The 26,782-nt window shown below is 38.4% G+C and overlaps 1 protein-coding gene across 1 annotated transcript in view; it reads right to left on the bottom strand.

The window, feature by feature from the left end:
* The window catches only part of C1H3orf70 (chromosome 1 C3orf70 homolog), a 195,179-nt gene extending 174,609 nt beyond the window's left edge, over positions 1-20,570 (bottom strand). Inside the window, exons 1-2 of the mRNA XM_053698745.1 lie at positions 20,219-20,570; positions 16,191-16,265 (exon numbers count right to left, since the gene is read on the bottom strand). The gene's annotated coding sequence lies outside the window, so the exon portion shown is untranslated. The remainder of the gene's footprint in view (positions 1-16,190; positions 16,266-20,218) is intronic.
* Between the last annotated feature and the right edge of the window lie 6,212 nt (positions 20,571-26,782).

Here is a 26,782-nt window from a genome sequence, read left to right as displayed (position 1 = left end):
AAAATGAAAAATAATGTTATTCTTTTAGTTAAATAAAACTATTTCAATTGATATTATTAACAAAATCATTATTTTTCTCATTCCAATAAAGTACAGGTGAAAAGTTGATCAAATATGAATGATTAACCAATTAAACTGGTTTTAAAAATGAAAACCATGATTTAAATTTATTTAAATCAGTCTTACTGACTAGTGATTTAAATCATGAGTTAAATCAATTTGATTTCAATTGGGATTTAAATCAATTTGATTTCAATTAAATCCACCCTGATTTATTCTCAGTCGTTTTATATGCACACATTCTAATGGAATAGCTCCTACTTAGTAAGTGCAAAATTCACAGTGTATATGAGACTGTAATTTACTGATGGTTGTCACATGACACAGTGGGGAGGATAATGGAAGCAATATTTAAAATTATTTAAATCTACTGTATTAAAGGGAAAGTATACTTGATTTGTTATTGCTTAAAAAGATAGATAGAATAACCCATTCCCAAGCTCTGCATAAACAAAATTGTTATATTAATATACTTTATAACATCTGCATTTGCCTGTTTCTAAGCTACTGCATGCCATACTTATTTCAGTGCTTATTATTAGCTTTTTAAATCTTGCACAACAGCTAGACAGTACTAGTTCATGTGTTCGGTATAGATAACATTGTGCTTACTCCCATGGAGAATGATAATGGTTATACAAGAAACTGCACTGATTGACTAAAATGCAAGGGGTCCATCCGATAAAAATCGTCGCCCGCAAAAGTCGGCGACGCCAAGAATTGCGCGGGTTTGGTATCCTATATACGGAGTAAGCTAGAAGTTACGCGCGTAGATTTCTGGCGTCGCCCGTAGTTTTTTGGCCCATAGACTGACATACAAAACACGTGCAATTTGCTATCCAATATACGGCGTAAGGACTTACGCGCGCAGATTTCACAAAATCTACTCCATTCTCAGCTCACCACAAATTGAAGGCGAAGAACCCTTGCACTGACTTAGAAACCAACGTAACTCTCAGAAGGCCTAACAAATGCATGCCTAACAATATACATAGCAGCAGCATGTTCACAAATAGTTAACCTCTTAAAAGCATTTATTATTCCTGCCCCTGCAAGTGTGTCAAACCAATCACAAACAGCACAACCTCTCACCTGCAGCCTTAAAACACCTGCAAATGCACACCCTCATTAGCCACCATGTTTCCCTTGCAGTATATTGCATTTAGAGTGAGACAGCGTCGTGGGGCACAAGGGGTGCTGGAACCCCTACAAGCCCCTGTTTTGGATGGTATCCCTGCTGCTGAGGTCCCTGGTCATGGTGCTGTAGCTGTCCCTGCTCCAGCTGCTGCTGCTGCTGCCCTCCCTGCTCCTCCTGCTGTTGTCCCTGTTCCTGGTGCTCCCCATGCTGCTGTTGCTGCAGCTGCCCATAGGCCAGCAGGGCCTAAAAGACGAAGGCATCAGCAGAGGGGAAGAGCACCAAGGGTACACAGGGTTAGGGTCACCCTGTTCGGGATGACAGAAGTGGAGGTCAGGGAAAAATATCGCTTGACATCTGCAAGCCTCATTAACCTATATGAGGTCTTGAAGGATGATATTGACCCTCAAGCGTATAGGAACCGAGCTCTGACTGGTATGCAGAAGCTGTTGTGTATTGTACACTCCCTGGCAACCGGCTCATACCAGTCAACAGAGGGGCTTGTGTCTGGCCTAGCGCAGTCTACCTTCTCCAGGATTCTAGGGGAGGTTCTGACTGCTTTAGATAACCAGACACAACGATACATTCATTTCCCCCATACCCCCCAGGAATGGAACCGTCTTAAACAAGGCTTCTATCGACTGGGGGGTATTCCTAATGTCATGGGGGCAATTGATTTCACACATGTGCGTATTGTGGCCCCACATGAGGAGACAATCCTCTATATTAACAGGAAAGGGTTTCACTCATTGAATTGCCAGATGGTCTGCGATACCAATCTGAAATTCTTACATGTGTATGCAGGCTTCCCGGGGAGTGCACATGATTCCTACATCCTGCGCCAGACCTCCTTATTCAATATGTTTGAAAATGGAACACTTTCGGGAGGATGGCTGCTTGGTGAGTACCTTCATTCTGTCTGTATATTTCTAATAAAGGGACACTAAACACATATTTTAATCTCATGTTTCAGATAGAGAATACAATGTTAAACAGCATTACAATTCACTTCTATTATCTCATTGTATTTATTCTTTAGATATCTTATTTTTAAAAAATAGAAATTCACATATATGAGCCAATCATATGAGGCTTCTATGTGCAGCCACCAATCAGCAGCTATTGAGCATATCTAATATGCTTGTCATCAAAAGTTATCTATAGAATGGAGAAAATGATCTAATCTAAGTAAATTAGCAAGCTGCTAACAATTGCAGGTTCTTATTAAATGGACAGTCTAGTATAAATTGCACTTCCATTATTCAGATAGGCCTTTTAATTTTAATAAACTATCCTAATTACTTCCATTAACAAAATGTGCACATTATTTGTATACTTTATATTTTTGAGTCACCAGCTCCTACTGACCATGTGCAAGAATAAGTGTGTATGCATATGTGAATGGCTGATGGATGTCACATGGTACAGGTGGATTTTCAAAATACATAACACTTTAAATTGTAATAAAAAATAACTTTGATATTAGACTAAGTGCTATTGCATTGTCTTGTTATCTAGCATTTTTGGATAATGAAAATCTACTGTGTTGACTGGTCCTTTAAAACAGATTTTTGGTCTAGACTAATACTGGCATAAAAGTAGATTGCTTATAATGCACAAATTTAATGTTTTTATTAAATCTATCTTTTATATGAGATTCATGTTGTGTCCCTTTAAAGCACATGATGTACCTGTAGTAATCCAAACACATATGTTACATGACAGGTGACGCAGGGTACGGCTGCAGACCATGGCTATTAACCCCCTTGGTGCACCCCATTACAGAGCCACAACTCAGGTACCAGGAGGCACACATAAGAACAAGGAATGTCATTGAAAGGAGCTTTGGCCTATTAAAAACCAGGTTCAGGTGTCTGGATGTTACAGGCGGAGCACTACAGTATAACCCCAACAAAGTGTGTTCCATTGTCAATGCTTGCTGTATTCTACACAACATTGCTGTGGACACACGTTTGTTGGGGGACATTGACCCAGAGCAGCAGCAGCAGCTGGTTCCTGTACCTGAGGATGTGGACAGGGGGACACTGAGGGGGAATGAAGTGAGGGATTATGTCATCCGGGAATACTTCACCTGTAAGTTACTTATTCATAAGTACAGTAAACCGTAACATTCACATGTATTTTGATGTTTGACAGTACCTCACCAACCATTGCATGTGTATATATCATGTCTTGCAGAATTTCAAACTTTGGATTTCCACTGCATGTAAGTGAAACTACTACATCCCAACCCCCTTCCCTTAAAGGGACACTATACCCAAACATATTCTTTCATGATTAATAATAGAGAATATAATTTGTAAAAACCTTAAAATTTAATTCAATTACCTATTTTCATTTATTCTTTAGATATACTTTAATGAAGACATAGCAATGCACACAGTGAAACAATCGCAGGAGGCATCTATATACAGCTACTAATCAGCAGCTACCAAGCATATCTAGATATGCTTTTCAGCAAAGAATATCAATAGAATGAAGCAACATAAATAAAAGAAGCAAATTATTAAGTTTTTTATAATTGTCTTCTCTTTCAAAATCATGAAGGAAAAAAAATTTGCTTTAATGTCCCTTTAACAACCCTAATTACTGTATATTTCTCATTTGTTTCATTCATGTTTAGTTCACTATCATTAAGAATGAGGATAATGGATATTTATACCTTATGTTCACACCTTCTTTAAATACATTATTAGTTATATATACCAACGTGTAAATTTATATTGGATGTGAGAAACCTTGATGTACATCTTAGAAGTGAATATTACTATATGTACCGTTGAGACACAACTATGTGATGTGGTTTATTAAGCAGGAATATGTCAGAAACATTATAATAATACCTTTTTTGTCCATTTCAACACAGGTATTATTATATGTTTTACCAATATTACTGTACTAAAACACACCTCACATGGATGTGGATGACAATTATATGGTAAATAACAGAGGACAAGATTTTTGATGAAATAGAATAATATTTAGGCCTCTTAGATGAGGGGCCTGGAGTGGGTCTTCTGCCTCTCCTGGGTTGTGTGGATCCAGTAGGAGTGCTGGTCACAGACGAGATGCTTGAGGCGATGTCCTGCTGGTGGGTGAAATGCTCCACCAACACACCCAACAGTTGGTTCTGTTCCCTCCATCTGTGGTCACTCTGTATTTGCATGTCCGAAATGACTCGCAGCATTTGTGATTGGTTTTGTACCATAGCTGTTACAGATGCTGCCATGTCCCTTTGCAGCTCAATGGATCGCTGTTGTAAATGCTGTTGGCTCCTATGGAACCTGCGTTGGTCCCTCTGCATTCTTTCACAGGTTGACGTTAGACTCTCACACGTAAATGTTTGCCTCCTCTGTAGGGATATGTATTCCTCACCCATGGCGGAAGTCAGTGGATCCATGGGCTCTTCCCCAGCAGGGACTATAGGCACTGGTTCCATTTCTTGATCCTCAGCTGGAGGTGCAGCCACCGGAATCTCAGCTGGAGGTGCAGCCACCGGAATCTCAGCTGGAGGTGCAGCCACCGGAATCTCAGCTGGAGGTGCAGCCACCGGAATCTCAGCTGGAGGTGCAGCCACCGGAATCTCAGCTGGAGGTGCAGGCCCAGGAATATGAGCTGGAGGTGCAGGCCCAGGAATACTCACCAGCATGCTGTGCTGATGTTGCAGCCCCTGAGTCACGAGCCCCTGGAAGTCCACGGACTGCTGTGAGGCTCAGGGACCTACGAATGAGCTCCTGCCACTCATTGTATTCCGCCTCATAGTGAGGCCCACCTCCTGTTGCCCTCTGGGACATTGCTTCCTGGCCCATCTTCTCCTTGACTCTCCTCTTACAATCATTCCACCTCTTCTTTAGGCCATCCACATTCCTCCTCTGTTGGGACACACCATTGACGGCCTCCACCACCTTCTGCCAAGCATCTTTACGCCTACGGGCAACTCCTTTGCCCTTCTCTTGTCCAAAGAGGGCATTATGGTTCTCCAGGACAGCCTGGACTAGAGCGAGGTTTTCTGCAAAACTGAAATTAGGACACCTCATACGCTCCTCGTCCTGGGCCGCCTGGCTCCCTCCCTGGGATGTCCCTGGTGTGGGTTCCTCCCTATCCTCTCCCTCCTCCCCCCTTCTATCCCCATGTGCACCTCTATCCCTCTTCTAAGTGTGCCTGGCCTTGGGGCAACCCCACTCCCATCCTCCCTTCTGGCTCTCCCTCTCCCCACTCCGCTCACTCCCTGACGGGGACCCTGCTGCTCCTCCTGTCCATAATCCTCTCCCTGCAACTCCCCTTCCCTCCTCCCCCCAGCCCTAGCTCTCCCTGACATCCTCACACTACACACACTCACACACTCACACTCACTCCCACTTCAATCACACACAATCACAACCAGACACTCAGCCTTTCAAACTGTAAAAGATAAATAAAATGTGTAAGGTGTTATAAAAAAAAAGTGTTGTGTATTTTGTATATGTGTGTATGCAAAATGTGTGCAATATGAAAAAAAGTGTAAGTAAATGTACAGGCTTAACAATCCAACAATCCGACCTAACTAACTTAATGAAATGCTCCTTTCTCACTACTCTTACCACTAATCTCTCTACTCACTGTAGTGTGCTGTAGCTCCAAGAACCAACCAAACACACTAAAGAAATGGCGGCTGCGCAGGTGTTTAAGTATGAATTTTGAATCTCGTCATTACGTGGCGCATCTCTTAGAACTGGCGTTATTTTTTACGAGTCGTAGGCTAATTTGCATAAAACTACACTTTATTGAGACTTTACGTGAACAAAATACAGGCGCAAGTACTTGCGACAACTAAAAGGTGTATTTGCGCACATTTTGCCTGCTCGTCGGTTTTTCAGACTTACGCCAGTTTAGCATCTGACGGCGCTGAATATTGGATAGCTCGAGTTGCGAGCAGAAACTGTGGGCAACGCGGGTTACCTCGCTTGCGCCGCAAACTACGATCTATATCGGATCGCGCCCCAAGATTGTAAAAAGCACTAAGGTAAGGGGCAATCGGTAAGGGCTTAAAGTGAATGTAAACTTTGATGAAATAGTGCCCAGTTTTTAAAAATACTATTAAAAACAGGGGCACTCTCATTCATCAAAGTTTACATTGCAGTGGATTTTACAAATACTTACTTTCTTCTGAAACGCTGGATTGCCGATTCCCCTGCCTGCATCTTCCTGCTGTACTTACACAGCAATGACGAAACCGGCTTCCTCCAATCACGGCGTGGCCTCACCAGATGGACGCTCCTGGGGGGGGAAGCCGTGATTGTCGAAATACAGAGGACCTGCAGGCGGGGGGTCTGCGATCCGGCGTTTCAGGAGAAGAAGGTAAGTATTTGTAAAATCTGCTGCAATGTAAACTTTGATGAATAAAAGTGCCCCTGTTTTTAATAGTATTTTTAAAAACTGGCACTATTTCAACAAAGTTTACATTCACTTTAAATACAGGTAATCACTGAGGTAAAAAGCATATTAATATAACCTTGTTGGTTGTGCAAAACTAGGGAATGGATAATAAAGGGAGTATCTATCTTTTTAAACAAAAACAAGTAGACTCTCCCTTTAAATGGTCCTTTAAGTTTTGAATTACACATACAAATATAATTAACCCCTTGCACCAAATAAGTTTAGGTTACTGAAACTTAAAGGGCATTTTACCCCAAATTTTTCTCCCCTTTAATTTGTTACCAATGATACATTTTACCTGCTAGAGTGCATTAAAGGGATACTAAACCCAAATGTTTTCTTCTATGATTCAGATAGAGCACGCAATTTTGAGCAACTTTCTAATTTACTCCCTCAAAATTAGCTTTTAATATCTTTGTAAGTTAAAACATTTCAGAGGATTTTTACTACATTACTACTAAAATTAAAAAATAGAACCTACCATGAATAGGATATGAACCTATATTCAGTTAAGCAAGCATATTTCCTCTGAAACTTGTATACAGAAATTAATTGTGAAGTCATTATACAGAGAAAATGTTTAAAAACACAAACAAACAAAAAAACAAGCAGTCTATAACTATCTGCAACATAGATTTGTTTGTTACTAAACCATTTTCCTTTTACTTAAAGGGATAGAAAGGTCAAAATTGAAATGTGTATTTTCTGGATATGTGTGTATGCTGCAGAAAAACAGTACTATTATTATTATAAGTATTTTTGCTAATGGAAGTATACTCCAAAAATGCTTCTATTTCAAATAGAAATGCACCTATGCACATTTTTTTTTTTTTTTTTTTTTTTTTTTAACCTTTCTATCCCTTTAAACTTCTGCATTAGAAAGATATTTTATTAGAATTACAATTGTTTCACACTTAGACTAGTGTTAATAAATCAACTCTGAATGGTCAAATGTATCAACTAAACTGATTTATAATCTTTAGAGGTTAGTCTTGATACTGCAGGTTTTACTGTAGCTTTTTGTGTAACAATCCTCCTATGACCACAATTAAAAGTGTCAGTTTTTCAAAATATCTCACTGAGAGCCTGATGATCAAACATTTGAAGGCATGAAGAGAAATCATGCAAGTCTTTTGGGTATTTTTTGAGCATGATATTGTAATTTCTTTGAAGGACATTGCAGTACTGACATGACTTATTAGATCTTGCCAGACCAGGGAGCTTTAGATTATTAGGCCCTAACTAATTAACTGATGAATTTCACATTTTCGAAGATTAATGACAACATTTTAAACAAACTTATTGAGTTATTCCACAATTATTAGATTTTGACAAACTGCAATTAAATAATTTAACTCATTTGCACTTAAAGTGATGGTAAATCCAAGTGTTTAAAAAACGCTAGTATTTACCATCACTAAAAATAAAGTGGACTTTTATTGATCACTTAGTAAAAAAAAAAAAAAGGGTGTTAAACACACTTTCTGTGCCGTGTCTGCCGGCTAAACTCAGCGCCTCCAAACACCCACGGCACATCGCTCTTCTCTCAATGAGGTAACCAATAGCCGTGCTAGTCATCTGACAGTGTTCTGTATGCTTTTTTACTAAATGTAGCCACCAAGGTGCTGAACCAAAAATGGGCCGGCTCCTAAGCTTACAGTTTTGCTTTTTCAAATAATAAAACCAAGAGAATGAAGAAAAATTAATAATAGGAGAAAATTAGAAAGTTGCTTAAAATTGCATGTTCTATTTGAATCATGAACGTTTAATTTTGACTAGACTATTCCTTTAATTCTTATGTTTTCCAAATATATTAATTTATGCTTGAGAGACTTCCTTAACATGACACCTTTTGTACGCATGGTTAATCAGCCGTCCTCAATTAAAGGCACAGTAAAATCATAATTAGACATTTTCGATTTATTCAATTTTTCATGATTCAGATAGAGCATGCAATTATACGCATCTTTCTAATTTACTCCTATTATCAATTTGTCTTCATTCTCTTGGTATCTTTATTTTAAAAATCTGGAATGTAAAGCTTAGAAGCTGGATCATTTTTTATTCAGCACCTGGGTAGCTCTTGCTGATTGGTGTCTAAATGTAGCCATCCAATCAGCAAGCGGCATGAGAACTAGACTTTCATACTCACTTGTGGTATGTGGTGCTTCACATTGCACCTCACTTGTAAGACCAGCGCACATTTGCGTGCGCTGGTATTACTAATTTGAGCACAAATATCGCTTTCGCAGAAGAGATATTTTGCGCTCAACTTGTAATCTAGCCCTAAATTGGCAATGGCAAGTGGGAAGTCTGACCAACCAGTAGCCAGGCATTTTTTTTAAGCTGGCCACAGGGTCAATGAGCTAAGATTTATTTGATCGATTATGTGCCACCTCCGAGGTGGGGAGGTGATAGGGCAAAACTTCTTCTCCAACATGAGATATATTAGATTTATGAACTGGAGACTCTCACTCCTAAGGGCCTTAAAGAAACACTACACATAAACTGTAAACTACATGATTATGAACCTTCATATATAAGAATAATTTTGCAATGAAAACTGCAGCTTTGTTGTGTCAAAGGAGTATATTGTTTTATGTTTATTCTTTTCACTGATTTCCCTGTCCCCAGAACAAAAGAACCCTTGCTGACCAATCACAAACTAATATTCAGATATAGCACAAACCCTGTTTGCACGTGTGCAGACTGGGGTAGCCTCCACTCTTGTATTCCCTTAAAGGGACAGTCTACTCCAAAATTGTTATTGTTTAAAAAGATAGATAATTCCTTTATTACCCATTCCCCAGTTGTATACCTGTATTATATATTGTACAACTTTTTCTTACTATACAATTCAGTAAAACTATATTACATTTAAGCTGTGTACTTTTTATGTACATATTCCAGTCTGTACATTACTCGTGAGCTATGTTGGATCTGTATGATTCATCTTGTATTTAACAATCCTTATATTATGTGAATATACCTTTTTGCAGATTAGAGTGTCTACCGTTACTTCTAAGTGCAGTAAGTAAACCATTTTGTACACGGCTGCAACCATAGCAATAGTGGATCGCTAAGTGATAGTTCCAGTCTTTGTGTGCAGGATTTTCTTATATTACCAAGTAGTAAGACGTAACTGTTTGACTTGTGGGAGATCTGTGTTTAGCAGGTCTGGACATTGTGATGACCTATGTATATTTGCAGGTGTATGTTTTTAATACTTATTGGTTGTTGTACACAGGGGGTGGGTTTAGTAAGTTTATTTAAAGGGACATAATACTCACATGCTAAATCACTTGAAACTGATGCAGTATAACTGTAAAAAGCTGACAGGAAAATATCACCTGAGCATCTCTATGTAAAAAAGGAAGATATTTTACCTCACAATTTCCTCAGCTCAGTAGAGTTAGTTCTGTGTAAAAAGTTATACTCAACTGCTCCCAGCTGCAGGTAAAAAAAAATAAAAAAAATGAAGAAATGAACAGCAGCCAATCAGCATCAGCAGTGCTGAGGTCATGAACTCTTACTGTGATCTCATGAGATTTGACTTAACTCTCATGAGATTTCATAGTAAGTTTCCTTTACCTGATTGGTGAAATAATATGAGAGTGCACGATGCTAGTCCCTTCAGATGTCCCAGGACAAACACACTAAAATGCTGCTTAGAAATCCTTTACAATGGGAGGTGGCTACTGAGGAACTTTTGAGGTAAAATATCTTTCTTTTTTACATAGAGATGTTCAAGTGATATTTTCTAATCAGCTTTTTACAGCTATGCTGCATCACTTTCAAGTGTTTAAACATTTGGGTATTATGGCCCTTTAATGTTTAGTTCACTTTTGTTAGGTTAGTCTGAGCAAGGGGTTAACTACTCCGAAATGTCACTGCTTTACTATAGCTTGTATGGAAAAAAGAATACATTGCCTTAAGCCCAGTGAGTTCATGCAGTGGTTTAAATTATATATATATATATATATATATATATATATATATATATATATATATATATATATATATATATATATAATCCATAACTTCCATGTGTGTCTGCACTCACAATGCTATAGGGACATCAACCAGGGTGCCAAGTCAGGTATATCAATAATCCATCATAGAAGAGGACTGCACTCACTGGATTTGGTATATAAAATAAAAAAAATTATTAAGGTGACGTTTCGGGGTACGCAGACCCCTTCCTCAGACCAGGCAACAGTGCAAATGAACAGTGTGCAATATAAAGCAACATAGCCCCTCCCATCAAACAATTAGTGACATTGCGCCAAAACCTATATAACCATGACAACAGGTGAATCACCTAATTAACAATATTCCTACCTTTACTAATGTGATAGTTAAAAACAGTATAATTGTGCAAACCATATAAGTGTATCTTAAAACTATTCTCAAACAATAAATGACATGACATATGAGTAGCACCTAAAACACTCAAGGTGCACCCAAAGAAATAAAATGTCCCCCTACAATGTGATGTGTGACATACTGAAATAGCTACCACAAAGAAACAACTTAACATTGATAAAGGCAGTCTATAGGAAACAGCGCTCAATAAAAGATAGTTGCAGGACCTAGGCAGTATATCAGCATTTAAACATTAGTGCATCAGTATCTCTCAGTAAAACATACTTCTCAGTAAACAAAGGACAAGTAGAGAAAAAGGGCTCATAGCCAGAAAAACACGTATGTCAAGATTTAGGCAAGCATGTAGATGTGTGTGTCAACTGTTGAACATCAGTAGGTATATCGTATAGCATCCATAGACTAATCTTAGAGAGAAAGAGGGTGTCATCACACCATCACCGACTACTGAGCCTAAGGGGTAATATAGATAATTTCAAAGCAGTGTGATTGCAATACATACAAAGAGTCAGCAACGTAAGATCGCTATTTATATCTCGAAGGGGAAAATATATATATATATATATATATATATCTACCAGCCAGCAATGTCTCTAGTTCAGGTAACTTACTTGGCATGAGATGTGATAGATACTGTCAAAGTGATTGCAGGGTGTTGCAGAGAGGGAGCTGGAGACAAGATAGGTCAGTTAGAAGTTTCAAAAACAGGCGCGGATCAACACAGTCCCGCGTCTGTGTCAACGAGCATGGCTAATTTGCATAGCCGTCTGCCATCATCAGGGGGGTGTGTATCAAGCAGTCAGAAAACATAGATGACAGCTAACCGATGTTAGCCGCAACTGCTGGGGCAAGCCAAAAAATGATTTTACATACCTACACTTGTAGGAAAGGGGCGAATTGTCTAAACATCTATATAGTATATATCACAAAAACAACAGCATAACATGGGTCTATATTGCTTGTATACTTCTATCATATCCCAAAAAGGCTAAGAGAAGCCGTCTGACTTGCAGATAGTTGTATGGATCTGAGAGCCCTAGTCTGCCCAAAATGTGCTAATGCATGTTATGAGTACCATATCTATCCAGAGAGCCATATGTGTACGAAACAGTATAGGTATAGGGTTAGTAAATGTACTTAAAGAGAGCATAGTCTACCAGAATGTTGGTGCTAGAGCTAATCATGATACAAAATAAACAACAATAACAATCCTATACTGGTAAAACATATGCCAGAGTCTTGTGCCTGAGTAACATGTTACTCTTACAGTGGGATCTCAGTGTTACAATCATAGTTCCCCTGTTACAATTGGCTATCAAGTGTGGTCACATGCAAAAGATAAAATCAGGGTTATATTAACAGCGAGCCATGGTATCCAGATAAATCAATAAAGCATATGCATAGTCAGTGGGCAAATTTTGGAAGTAAAAGTAAAACATCCTATCACTATGCAAACAGTGGCCATATCATCAATATCTGTTTGCATATCTGGGTGCACCTTGAGTGTTTTAGGTGCTACTCATATGTCATGTCATTTATTGTTTGAGAATAGTTTTAAGATACACTTATATGGTTTGCACAATTATACTGTTTTTAACTATCACATTAGTAAAGGTAGGAATATTGTTAATTAGGTGATTCACCTGTTGTCATGGTTACATAGGTTTTTAGCGCAATTTCACTAATTGTTTGATGGGAGGCGCTATGTTGCTTTATATTGCACACTGTTCATTTGCACTGTTGCCTGGTCTGAGGAAGGGGTCTGCGTACCCCGAAACGTCACCTTAATAAATTTTTTTATTTTATATACCAAATCCAGTGAGTGCAGTCCTCTTCTATGATGGATTATATATATATATATATATATATATATATATATATATATATATATATATATATATATATATATATATATATATATAGTAACTAATTATTCGATTTTTGCATTTAATCTTAGCTGAGTGCTTGTAAGTGAGTGCTGGACTTCCTCTGTGTGCTGTATTAATTTGATTTGTAGTTTTCCCTATGGGCTTTGCACCCAGACCTGTCTGGTGTTAACTGCCTGGGACTTTGGGGAAAGTGCAGCTTCCTGAAAGTGCTATTGAGCAATCAGGGCTGTGCATGTTGCAGGGTCATGGGATGTCTACCCAGTTCAGTCTGACAGTGCAGTCCCCTTCCGTGTGTTGTATTTTGCTAGGGTGATTACATAAGTCTGTGCACCCTCCACTTCTTCCCAATTTGTTTGATTGAGAGCTTGCATTGTGTGGCTGTTTAGGGACCATGTTTTTGGAGAGACTTTGACGTGGTACCTGGGCTTGTCCCATTTGGCAAGATTCAGTAACTAACTCTTCCATTTTTGCTTTTAATCTTAATCTTAGCTGAGTGTTTGTAAGTGAGTGCTGGACTTCCTCTGTGTGCTAAATTAGGGGGAGGTAAAAAGTGAGTTTAAAATCCTCCACTACACATAAAATAGAGAAAATAACTCATTGTGTAGCTCATTAACAAATCTATGGGAAAAACAAGCCTTCTGGCTTGTCTAGATTTGTTAATGAGCTACACAATGAGTTATTTCCTCTCTCTCTCTATATATATATCTATCTATATATATTAATATATATATAAATATATATAGTATATAAATATATATATATATAGTATATATATATATATATATATATATATATATATATATATATATATATATATATATATATATATATATTTCTTTTATTTATAAGGCTCCAACAGATTCCGCAATGCTGTCCATCGGTACAATAAAGTACAACGGTGAAACAATACAATAAAAGACAAAATTTTACAGACAAATACAGGGGGAATTGAGGGCCTTGTTCCCATGAGAACTTACAATCTAGATGGGTAGGAGGATGGGAAACAGGAGGTGGGGACTGCAGAGGTGAGAATGATATTAGTGAGGAGATAGATGAGGGCAACTGTTAGGTAAGTGGAATTAATTTGTTACTGAGTCGGGTGATAAGCTTCCCTGAACAAAAAGGTCTTTAGGGAACGTTTAAAGGAGGAGAGGTTAGGGGAAAGTCTGACAGCTCGAGGAAGTGCGTTCCAGAAAGTTGGTGCCACACGAGAGAAGTCCTGTAGTCTAGCATGAGAGGAGGTGATGGTAGAGGATGCAAGGAGCAGGTCATTGTTGGATCTTAGGGGGCAGGCTAGAGTATATTTGTTTATGAGTGAGGACAGGTAGGGTAGGGCAGCATTGGTGAGGGCTTTGTAGGTCAGGGTGAGAATTTTGAATATAACTCTGCTGTGTATGGGTAACTAGTGAAAGGACTCACAGAGTGGTGCAGCAGATACAGAGCATCGGGAGAAGTGGATTAGCCTGGAAGAAGCGTTTAGGATGGATTGAAGGGGAGAGAGGTGGGAGAGAGGGAGGCCAGTTAGTTGGTTATTACAGTAGTCAAGTCGGGAAATTACCAGGGAGTGGATTAGCTGTTTAGTAGTTTCAGCGCTCAGAAAAGGACGAATTTTGGAGATATTGCGTAGGTGGTTGCGGCAGGATGAAGAAAGCAATTGGATGTGGGGAATGAAGGACAGATTTGAGTCGAGTGTGACTCGTGTGTGCGTATACACACCTAACCATAACATACAGACAGTGGCATATCCCCTTTATTTAAATATATATTTACTTCCACTAATATGTACAGTACAAACATGGTAAACATCACCCTAACAGAGTGCCTTTAAACACCTTAAATTAATAGCACTGCCTCCTATTCGTTTTTTTTTTACATTCATCTGCATATAGCTTTATATAATGTAATTTCATAATGGATAGAAATACCATGTCTGAATATTAAATTTCAAATAAAAATGTCAAGTAGTGCTCTTGCATACATACAGACTTAATCTTAACCTTCAAATAAACCCAGAGTATTCATCATCTTCAACATCGTTGTGTACAAATAAGCTAAAATACACCATACTGACAGACTAAACCTCATACTGCCACAGATACTATCTAAACGAAACACCATGCTCATATACAGACTGTACCTAACCTCTTTTACACAGATTAAAGGGACAGTCTAGTCTTAATTAAACATTCATGATTCAGATAGGGCATACAATTTTAAACAACTTTCCAATTTACTTTTATCATAAAACTTGATTTGCTGTCTTGGTATTCTTTGTGGAAAGCTAAACCTAGGTAGGCTCATATTCTAATTTCTAAGCTGTTGAACTGCCTCTTATCTCAGTGCATTTTGATAGTTTGTGACAGTTAGACACTGCTAGTTCATATGTGTGGCATATAGATAACACTGTGCTCACGCCTATGGAGTTATTTAAGAGTCAGCACTGACTGACTAAAATGTAAGCCTGTCAAAAGGACTGAGATAAGGGTAGTCTGCAGAGGCTTAGAAACAAGGTAATCACAGAGGTAAAACATATATTAATATAAGTGTTGGTTATGCAAAACTGGGAATGGGTAATAAAGGGATTATCTATCTTTTTAACAATAAAAATACTGGAGTAGACTGTCCCTTTAAGCTACACCTTCATATACAGACAGTATCTTAGCATGATGTGGAGGCTGGCTAAAATGAACCACATATAAAGACTAAACATCATCCTCATATACAGTCTGCTACCCATCCCAAAATAGAGACAGGCTATTCTTCCAAACAGGCAGCCTATTCTTGATACTCATTATACAAACTAGATATCTCTCTCATAACACAAAACATATTCCATCTATTTATTATTCTTGATAACTAACAGACTGTTATCAAGAAGACTGTTCATTTTCCTTATTTGCAGACTATTTGTTGCTCACCTCATATGCAAACAGTCTCAACATCACTTTATGCACAGACCATCTAACCTTTCCGTCATACGCAGCTTTAATATCCCATATATGCAGTAAAATGTGACCCTTACATAGTGGTATCTGTGCACTCCCATGTAAAAGCACACATGCATCATGCCCATAGACATGGCATGGTACATATCAGCCTCCTATATGGACTAGAGCTAACCATCATATCCTCAGCAAGTTAATCCTTACTCTAAAACCTCACTGTCATAAACACCTTATAGAAACATATCTAACACTCATATGAGCATTCACACACAACCATTCTCATATCCCCATAGTCTAAATATCATCATTGTACTAAAACAATTCACCCAGATACAAACCTACCTTGGCCAGAAAACAGGACCGACTTCTAGTCCAGGCACAGGGAGCCAGCAAACCATCCCGGAACCAGAATCAATTCTAATTAGTGTAAATGAAAAAAAAATACTCAGTATAAAAAATGCAAAGATAAAAGCAAGACAGGCTAGTCAAGGGGAAGAAACACAAGCAAAATACACATGCATAAACAGACCAAGTTAGAGCATAGGCGTATGTAACAGAGAAACAGACTATACAGGTATATATGGTAAAGAGTAGATACATACAAGGCTTATACACAGCAGTGACCGAGGTGCAGACACAGATTACAGAGAGAGGGGGACAAAGACAAGAAGCAGCACACAATCAATGGCAAAGGGGTCGAAACACAAGTTACACTCATTGTGACAGGAAGTAAGAGAGAAAGGCATCATACACACTGAACGAAGGCAACATATGCACTGATAGGGTATAGAGACATGAGCACTGCAAACACAGACAGAACATTAAAGACTCACATCATACTCACTGAGAAAGGGGCAGAAAATGGTTATACACAAGCAGACACAAAGGAAATAGACAACATACATACACCAATGATTTACAGCATAAAAAAGTGATTGGTGGCCATAATAGTACACGACTATATATATATATATATATATATATATATATATATATATATATCTCCTCCATGTGTGTCTGCACTCTCAATGCAATAGGGTCGTCAACCAGGGTGCTGAGTCGATGATACAGACAGTCTATTCAAAAAAGGACTGCACTCAATGGGTTTAGTTTCAAAAGATGATTAAATATTTATTACGGTGACGATTCGGGGTTCGCAGACCCCTTCCTCAGACCAGCATCTGGTCTGAGGAAGGGGTCTGTGAACCCCGAAACGTCACTGTAATACATATTTAATCATCTGGTCTGAGGAAGGGGTCTGCGAACCCCGAATCGTCACCGTAATAAATATTTAATCATCTTTTGAAACTAAACCCAGTGAGTGCAGTCCTTTTTTGAAATAGACTATATATATATATATATATATATATATATATATATATATATATATATATATATATACACTTGCAAAATGACATGTCTATATATACAATCAAGATTTTATAGCCACCATTCACATTAGATGTTGACTTAATAACTTTGTGCATATGCTGGACAATTGTGCACACTGACAAATCAGTGCATGAAGCGTATGCCTTATCTAGGGTCTGGTTTGGTTATAGGCAACAGGTAACAAAGGAGGGGACTTAGTTACTTGTATTGAAGTTCGTAGCCATAATTCTTCAAATTGTACTTTTTTTTTTTTTTAAAACAACAAAAACACATCTATATTAAAAGAATCCTAATTACAACGCTGTTGCACAGAAATTAGTATTCTCTATCACTTTAACATCCTTTTGATTTTTATATAGAAATGTATATTTTTGCCGGGCATAATATAATTTCTATAGTTTGTTCACGTATTCAGTGATTGTTTTACCCATCAACTGATAAGATTAGAACCTTGCTCTAGATTGTAACTAACAGCACTTAACCCTTTATTCTATTATTGTGTATTGTTAAATCTCAAGTACACCATAAAGCTATATGGATTTATGCCACAGTAAGAAAGAAAGGGAAATAAAAATACACAAATTGTCAGATTGAAACTGACACTGTTAGATTAAAGAGAAATGAACACAAAGAAAGGGAATACATAAATGATGATAGCAAGATAAACATGTACGTGCACATTTACAGAGGACCAGAGCACAATATAAACATAAGGACGTGGGAGCAAATCCAAAGGCATATGACACATACTGAGGGATAAGACACAGTTAATTTAAGAGGTCTTTGAGATAAACTTGATGAGCCAGCATAAAGCCGCTTCACTGAATTCACCCAGAAAGAGAAAACTCCAAATTGCTGGCAAGAAGCCTCCCATTGAAAATAATGTGGTCATTGGGATGTCAGTAATCTAATTCTGCAAGACCCAGCACATTTTATTTGTTGTCACTTCATTTTGATTTTTTTATATTTATGAATACTTTTTATCATAATCATATGTGTTCTGTCAATCTGGATTGACAAGTTTGGATGAACTCATAAAATTTGGTTAATTTGATAGGTGTGGCAAGATCTGAGAAAACCACTTAAAATCATGCACAGATATGGTCCTTGTTAATATAAAAAAGATTTGTTGATTGGCAGGTTCCACATTAAAACTGTTGTTAATAAACACAAAGATGCCAATCTTGCAGAAAATTGTAATTAATGTTAAATTAAATGTAAGAAAAACATGTAAACAACACACAAACTAGAAAGAAGTTGATTTTAATAAATAAAAATTGGGAATCATCGTTATAATCAACACTGACTAACAGATGGCAGAGTAATAGGCAAGACACATATACAGCAGACCCAAGACAGGAAATACACAGAAAGAGGAAGACACATGGGCATTGATATGTAATAAACACAGAAAATCAAAGACATTAGCAACACATATATGAGTGACAAATACTAGCAGTAAACACAATAAGAGGGCATGGATACAGGCAATTCACACTGATACACAGACACAATAAAGCAGGCAACACAAAGGTGCACAAACACACAGGGCAAGCTACCAATTGACTGCAGAACAGATCATATAATTCCAAGGAGCAAAAAAACAAAAAAGTAGACAAATACACATGCAGAGTTATAAAGCTATACAATGAAGACACAGCTACAGTTCCAAGCACTTAACTATTTATACACCTCATGGTTACCATACAATCCCCAGGTGTCACCCACAAAAGCATCCAAATGTCATGCACACAGCATAGTTCTTACACCCCATGTCTGTCAGTCACATAGGACCATACAAGCAGGATTCCAACACCATGCACAATGATCCTCAGTGCTACATATATTCAATAGTCCCCCAGCCCCATATTTATTATTGCCCAATATCACATACACAGTCTTCACTGGGGTCAGAAACAAACTCTAATAAATGTAATATTCTCCCAGTGCTAAAAATACACACAGCCCAGTCTCACTCACGGTTTTAGAGGTACACATTATTTATCACTGTTTTAGAGGTACACATTATTTATCACTGTTTTAGAGGTACACATTATTTATCACTGTTTTAGAGGTACACAATATTTATCATGGTTTTAAAGGTACACATTATATATCACGGTTTTAGAGGTACACATTATTTATCACTGTTTAAGAGGTACACATTATTTATCACGGTTTTAGAGGTACACATTATTTATCACGGTTTTAGAGGTACACATTATTTATCACGGTTTTAGAGGTACACATTATTCATCACTGTTTTAGAGGTACACATTATTTATCACGGTTTTAGAGGTACACATTATTTATCACTGTTTTAGAGGTACACATTTATCACGGTTTTAGAGGTACACATTATTTATCACGGTTTTAGAGGTACACATTATTTATCACTGTTTTAGAGGTACACATTATTTATCAGTTTCAGAGGTACACATTATTTATCAGGATTTTAGAGGTACACATTATTTATCACTGTTTTAGAGGTACACGTTATTTATCACGGTTTTAGAGGTACACATTATTAATCATGGTTTTAAAGGCACACGTTATTTATCACTGTTTTAGAGGTACACATTATCACTGTTTTAGAGGTACACATTATTTATCACGGTTTTAGAGGTACACATTATTTATCACTGTTTTAGAGGTACACATTATCACTGTTTTAGAGGTACAAATTATTTATCACGGTTTTAGAGGTACACATTATTTATCACGGTTTTAGAGGTACACATTATTTATCACGGTTTTAGAGGTACACATTATACACAAACTCAGCTATTTATCAGTGCCACAATTAAATCCACACAGCCCAGTCTCACGGTTTCACAGAGGTACACACAGATTCACACTATTCACTAGTGCACAAACAAAACGCACATCCCCATGGTCGAACACATTCCTATATATCCAGAACCCTGAGCTACACAAAATCACAGCCCCTCAGTATAAGCCCATGTTTGGTATTTTACCTTCTCTACCCAGACGGGCTGGAGGAAGCTGAGCAGATTAAACATTCCATGACCGAGTGACGATTCCTGTTACTATTTTATTGCCAAGAAACTTTAACGCACAGTGAAATACAGTAATACCCAGGGGACTCCGGCACTGAGACCCAGAATTTGCATCAAGTGATGTGGAACTAGTGAAATAAAAAACGGAGAGCAGTCACTGTGAGACGCCTGCGATCCACTCAGTACAATGTAAATGGATCTTCATGTCACTCTCCTCTTATAATTCGGTCACCATCAGCTCCGGGTAGCCCAGAGCACTCCCCGCAGTCGTCGCCGAAGTTCCGGCCGCTCCTCAGCCAGCAGGCTGCTAGTTCTATACACTGGGGATAATTGTAGAGCGCGCATGCGCAGACAACACTCATATGATTGGGATAACAGTGGGAGACAAAGTGACAGCACGGGGTGACAGCTTAGAGCTACACATAGGAAGAATCAGGGTGAAAGGTAAACAGAGAGTGAGAGACAGCATGACAGTGACAGGCACAAAGTAATAATCTCTCTTTGACAGTTTCAGACACAGAAAGGAACATTATAATGACCTATACATTAGTGACTGACAAAAATGACAAACGAACAATGGCAGGTAACAGATATCTGTTATGACTCAAAATGTGAGAGGGCCACAGAGGGAGTGCCTTTTTTTAATTATAGTGACATACTTAAGTGACAGAATGGAAGATTGACATAATGGCTTAGGTTAAACTCTTAGCTTTATTATGAATGATTTACGTTCTTGTGTTTTTATTTTTAAGGTTGCTTCATTTACTTAAGAAAATTCAGAACCAACTGTTTTTCCTACAACAGATTAAACACATACAGCTAGATTACGAGTTTTGAGCGCTATAGGGATTTTAACGACCGCCACAAAAGCAGCGTTATTTCAACTCCCTCTAGCGCTGGTATTACGAGTTTTAAAAAAGCAGGCTTGTGCCGGCGAAATAGTTGCGTTGATCTCCATACCGCACTGAAAACAAGCGCTGCTTTGACGTGCTCGTGCGCGATTTCCCCATAGACATCAATGGGGAGAGCCGGCAAAAAAAAGGCCTAACACCTGCGATCGTGGAATGAAAAGCTCCGTAACGCAGCCCCATTGATGTCTATGGGGAAATAAAAAGTTAAGTTTAAACCTAACATAAACACAGAGTCTAAAAACCCCTAATCTGCTGTCCCCAACATCGCCGTCACCTACATAAGTTATTAAGCCCTATTCTGCCGCCCCCGATACCCGATAACACCGCCACCTACATACAATTATTAACCCCTAATCTGCCGCCCCCGATATTGCCGCCACCTACATACAGTTATTAACCCCTAATCTGCCACCCACAACATCGCCGCCACCTACATAAAACTATTAACCCCTAATCTTCCGTTCCCGATGTCGCCGCAACTATACTAAAGTTATTAACCCCTCTGGCCTCCCACATCACTACCACTAAATAAATCCATTAACACCTAACCCTAACGTAACCCTAACCCTAACGTAACCCTAACCCTAACGTAACAATAAGCCTAACACCCCCTAACTTTAACATAATTAAAATACAGTTAAACTAAAGTTTAAAACTAAATACAAACTTACCTGTAAAATAAAACTTAAGCTAGCTACATTATAACTAATAGTTATATTGTAGCTAGCTTAGGTTTTATTTTTATTTCATAGGTAAGTTTGTATTTATTTTAACCAGGTAGACTAGTTAGTAAATAGTTATAAACTATTTACTAACTATCTAGTTAAAATAAATACAAACTTACCTATCAAATAAAACCTAACCTGCCTTACACTAAAACCTAACAGTACAAAAAAAAAAAAAATTACTAAATTACAAAAAATAAGAAACAAATTATCAAAAATAAAAAAGAATTACACCTAATCTAATAACCCTATCGAAATAAAAAAGCCCCCCAAAATAAAAAATACCCCTAGCCTACAATAAACTACCAATGGCCCTTAAAAGGGCCTTTTGTGGGGCATTGCCCCAAATATATCAGCTCTTTTACCTGTAAAAAAATGCAACCCCCCCCCCCAACAGTAAAACCCATCACCTAACCAACCAACCCCCCCCCAAAATCTAAAATAACCTAAGCTTCCCATTGCCCTGAAAAGGGCATTTGTATGGGCATTGCCCTTAAAAGGACATTTAGCTTATTTACATGCCCAGATCCTAATCTAAAAATAAAACCCACCCAAAAAAACCCAAACACTAACCCCCGACGATCCACTTACAGTTCTTGAAATCCCGCTTGAAGGATCCATCCAGCCGGAGAAGTCCTCATCCAGGCAGCAAGAAGTCTTCATCCGGGCGGCCTCTTCCATCTTCATCTAGCCGGAGATGTCTTCATCCAAACGGCATCTTCTATCTTCATCCATCCGGTGCGGAGCGGGTCCATCCTGAAGACATCTGGCACGAAGCATCCTCTTCATATGGTTGCCGCCATAAACTGGAACTTCAATTCAAGTGACGCCATCCAAGATGGCGTCCCTTGCATTCCTATTGGCTGAAAGATTTCAATCACCCAATAGGATTAGAGCTGCTAAAATTCTATTGGCTGTTCCAATCAGCCAATAGGATGAGAGCTCAATCCTATTGACTGATTGGAACAGCTAATAGGATTTTAGCAACTCTAATCCTATTGGCTGATTGCAACAGCCAAAAGGATTTTAGCAGCTCTAATCCTATTGGCTGATTGAAATCTTTTAGCCAATAGGAATGCAAGGGACACCATCTTCGATGGCGTCACTTGCATTGAAGTTCCAGTTTTAAGCGGCGACCATATGAAGAGGATGCTCTGCGCCGGATGTCTTCAGGATGGACCCGCTCCACGCCGGATGGATGAAGATAGAAGACTTCAAGAACTGTAAGTGGATCGTCGGGGGTTAGTGTTAGGTTTTTTAAGGGTTTTTGGGTGGGTTTTATTTTTAGATTAGGGTCTGGGCATGTAAAAGAGCTAAACGCCCTTTTAAGGGCAATGCACATACAAATGCCCTTTTCAGGGTAATGGGGAGCTTAGGTTTTTTTAGATAGGTATTTTATTTGGGGCAGTTGGTTGGGTGGTGGGTTTTACTGTTGGGGGGTGTTTGTATTTTTTTTTTACCGGTAGAAGAGCTGTTATCTTTGGGGCAATGTCCCACAAAAGGCCATTTTAAGGGCCATTGGTAGTTTATTGTAGGCTACGTTTTTTTTTATTTTGATAGGGCTATTAGACTAGGTGTAATTCTTTTTTATATTTGATCATTTGTTTCTTATTTTTCTTAATTTAGTAGAGTTTTTTGTAATTTAGTTGGTTTTTTTTTGTAATTAGATATTTTTTTGTAATTTTTAGAAACACTTTGGTAGCTCAGCACCACTGCCAGGTGCAAGCCAAAAAAGGGTGCTGTAATCCCTTGAGTACTCACAAATCCACAGAGAGGCAGCACCTTGCAATATAAAAAGTCTTTATTTCCCCATACTGGAATTAAAACAGTGAAGTCTCAGGTACAAAACCCTTAACCATACAAGGCTCAAACACACTATTCAATCCTTATATATTTCAATCAACACCTCATAGTAACCCCACCTAGAGGTCACTTAGTTTATTGCAACAAATACTAAAAAGATTTTTTCATTCTTGTTACACATAATGCAGGATGGAAATTAAAAACAATACAAAAAATATGAACATAGCAATTGTTTATACAGATATCGGCAGTGACATAATATTATTTGAACATATTAATTATGAACCCAAGTAAAGTAATTCATAAAATTTTCAAAATGAGGGAAATAGCTACAAAAATAGAGTATAGTCCAATTCTTTATTTAGGCCAAGAGGTTGCATAGCATTGAGTTTATAGATCCAAAATTCTTCCTTCCTTTTAAGGATTAATTCCCTATTTCCCCCCCCCCCGTCTTGGATGTGGTACTGCATCAATAATTTGGAAGCGGACTGATGTTGTGACCACACTGGATAAAGTTACCTGACACCGGTGCTTCTTACATCTGATATTGCTTTTGTGTTGTATGATTCTATCACGGACCCGGCGGGTTGTCTCCCCAATGTAAATCTTTCCACTTGGGCATTTTATGAGATAGATGGCAAAAGCAGTATTACATGTAAAAAAACTTTTATCTGAAATTTTCTACCAGTGAGAGGATATACAAAATTAGAACCTTTAATCATCGAATCACAGTTACCACATCCCAAACAGGGATAGCAGCCCTGATTTTTGCCAGATATATGGCTTTGATGTTTTTTATTTGCACTTCCAATATCAGTATGTATCAACTCATCTCTGAGGTTTCTCCTCCTTCTATAGGCAGGCGTAGGGGGTAATGCAAATTCAGCAACTCTTTTTAGTATTTGTTGCAGTAAAGTAAGTGACCTATAGGTGGGGTTACTATGAGGTGTTGATTGAACACCTGAGTGCAGGTGGGCCTATATAAGGATTGAATAGTGTGTTTGAGCCTTGTATGGTTAAGGGTTTTGTACCCTTAATTTACCGCCCGCTGGTATTTAGAGTCAGTCAGGAAAGGGTCTAACGCTCACTTTCCAGCCGCGACTTTTCCATACCGCAGATCCCCTTACGTCAATTGTGTATCCTATCTTTTCAATGGGATCTTCCTAACGCTGGTTTTTAGAGTCTTGGCTGAAGTGAGCGGTAGACACTCTACCGACAAGACTCCAGCCGCAGAAAAAAGTCAGGAGTTAAGAGCTTTATGGGCTAACGCCGGTTTATAAAGCTCTTGACTACTGTGCTCTAAAGTACACTAACACCCATAAACTACCTATGTACCCCTAAACCGAGGTTCCCCCATATTGCCGCCACTCTAATAATTTTTTTTAACCCCTAATCTGCCGACTGGACACTGCCGCCACCTATATTATCCTTATAAACCCCTAATCTGCTGCCCCTAACACCGCCGACACCTACATAATATTTATTAACCCCTAATCTGCCCCCCCCCCAATGTCGCCGCTACCTACCTACACTTATTAACCCCTAATCTGCCGACCGAACCTCGCCGCTACTCTAATAAATGTATTAACCCCTACACCGCCTCACTCCCGCCTCGCAAACCCTATAATAAATTTTATTAACCCCTAATCTGCCCTCCCTAACATCTGCGACACCTAACTTCAAGTATTAACCCCTAATCTGCCGACCGGACCTCGCCGCTACTCTAATAAATGTATTAACCCCTAAAGCTAAGTCTAACCCTAACCATAACACCCCCCTAAGTTAAATATAATTTTATTCTAACGAAATAAATTATTTCTTATTAAAAAAAATAATCCTATTTAAAGCTAAATACTTACCTGTAAAATAAACCCTAATATAGCTACAATATAAATAATAATTACATTGTAGCTATTTTAGGATTTATATTTATTTTACAGGCAACTTTGTATTTATTTTTACCAGGTACAATAGCTATTAAATAGTTATTTACTATTTAATAGCTACCTAGTTAAAATAATTACAAAATTACCTGTAAAATAAATCCTAATCTAAGTTACAATTAAACCTAACACTACACTATCAATAAATTAATTAACTAAACTACCTACAATTACCTACAATTAAATCAACTAAACTAAATTACAAAAAAAACAAACACTAAATTACAAAAAATAAAAAAAGATTACAAGAATTTTAAACTAATTACACCTACTCTAAGCCCCCTAAAAAAATAACAAAGCCCCCCTCCCAAAAAAATGCCCTACCCTATTCTAAAATAAAAAGTTAACAGCTCTATTACCTTACCAGCCCTTAAAAGGGCTTTTTGCAGGACATGCCCCAAAGAAAACAGCTCTTTTGCCTGTAAAAAAAACATACAATACCCCCCCCAACATTACAGCCCACCACCCACATACCCCTAATCTAACCCACCCAAACCCCCCTTAAAAAACCTAACACTAAGCCCCTGAAGATCTTCCTACCTTGTCTTCACCCAGCCGGGTACCATCCGATCCGTCCAGAAGAGGGTCCGAAGTCTTCATCCTATCCGGCCAGAAGAGGTCCTCCAGAGGGTCTGAAGTCTTCATCCTATCCGGCCGGAAGAGGTCCTCCAGAGGGTTGGAAGTCTTCATCCAGACGGCATCTTCTATCTTCTTCCATCCGGAGGGGAGCGGGTCCATCTTGAAGCAGCCGGCGCGGATCCATCCTCTTCTAACGACATCCTAACAGCGAATGAAGGTTCCTTTAAATGACATCATCCAAGATGGCGTCCCTCGAATTCCGATTGGCTTATAGGATTCTATCAGCCAATCGGAATTAAGGTAGGAAAAATCTGATTGGCTCATCCAATCAGCCAATCAGATTGAGCTCACATTCTATTGGCTGATCGGAATAGCCAATAGAATGCGAGCTCAATCTGATTGGCTGATTGGATCAGCCAATCGGATTGAACTTGAATCTGATTCAGATTTTTCCTACCTTAATTCCGAGTGGCGGATAGAATCCTATCAGCCAATCGGAATTTGAAGGACGCCATCTTGGATGACGTCATTTAAAGGAACCTTCATTCACTGTTAGGACGT

Source organism: Bombina bombina, chromosome 1, assembly GCF_027579735.1.
Source record: "Bombina bombina isolate aBomBom1 chromosome 1, aBomBom1.pri, whole genome shotgun sequence".
NCBI lineage: Eukaryota > Metazoa > Chordata > Amphibia > Anura > Bombinatoridae > Bombina > Bombina bombina.
Note: the sequence above shows the minus strand (reverse complement) of the source record. Positions and strands in the feature narration are given on the sequence as shown.